Raw genomic sequence first — 725 nt, 5'->3', positions numbered from 1 at the left:
TAAACCCGTTATTAGTGACTGCAGTGCTGCCACGAGGGTTGCTCCGGGGGCAGGAATGGAGCTACCAGATGGGTCACATGGAGAAATGGGGAAAAATGAATAAATAAAGCAGAAAACCCCCCAGAGGGGGTGAGGATATTGGCCTTCCCGAGCTGGTGCAAGCTCCTTCTCTGGGAAATCCTGCCTTTTGTTTGGGTTTGCTTGCACTTTTTCGAAGCGTTTTTGCCTTTTTGCCCTCCGTTGCTTTCCTACCTCATTAGAGATGGGCTCCGGAGGAGATGAAGGGATGGTTTAACCCCCACAGTGCCAAGCGTGAGCCCTGTGTTCGGGCAGGTTATTGGTGGGGCCACCAACGTTGGGTCTTACAAAGAGCCAGGGGGGTGCTCGGGGCTGCAGCCCCTCTCCTCCTCATTGCTGGGGGGATGCAAGCACGGAGCTCCAACCTCTGTTGGGGAGCGCACAACAAGTGTAGGGAGCGTGAGCTGCCTCGCAGAGGTGGTTTCCCAGCAACTAGACAGGAGAGAGAGACAAAACACAGACCAAACACTTGCTATCTGGCAACCTGTTTGTTTTAGAAGTGGTTCCTGAGACATCGGGGCTTGTTAGCATGAGGCTGACACTTGCTCGGTTTTCATCTTGCTCTCCTCCGGGTTTGTGAATGCGGTGCCCTTTTTTGATGTTAGACGTCGGGAAAATAGGCTCCGGGCGCTGATGCTGAGCCGGAG

General features: G+C 54.1%; 1 protein-coding gene across 4 annotated transcripts in view; it reads left to right on the top strand.

Annotated features, from left to right (window-relative positions):
* LOC110388460 (acid-sensing ion channel 2) overlaps nucleotides 514–725 on the top strand; it is a 65,983-nt gene continuing 65,771 nt past the window's right edge. Inside the window, exon 1 of one of the 4 annotated variants that reach the window (XM_021377760.1) lies at nucleotides 514–650. The gene's annotated coding sequence lies outside the window, so the exon portion shown is untranslated. The remainder of the gene's footprint in view (nucleotides 651–725) is intronic. The other 3 variants (XM_021377764.1, XM_021377759.1, XM_021377761.1) reach the window with 3 other exon arrangements.

Source organism: Numida meleagris, chromosome 26 (genome assembly GCF_002078875.1).
Source record: "Numida meleagris isolate 19003 breed g44 Domestic line chromosome 26, NumMel1.0, whole genome shotgun sequence".
Lineage (NCBI taxonomy): Eukaryota > Metazoa > Chordata > Aves > Galliformes > Numididae > Numida > Numida meleagris.
Note: the sequence above shows the minus strand (reverse complement) of the source record. Positions and strands in the feature narration are given on the sequence as shown.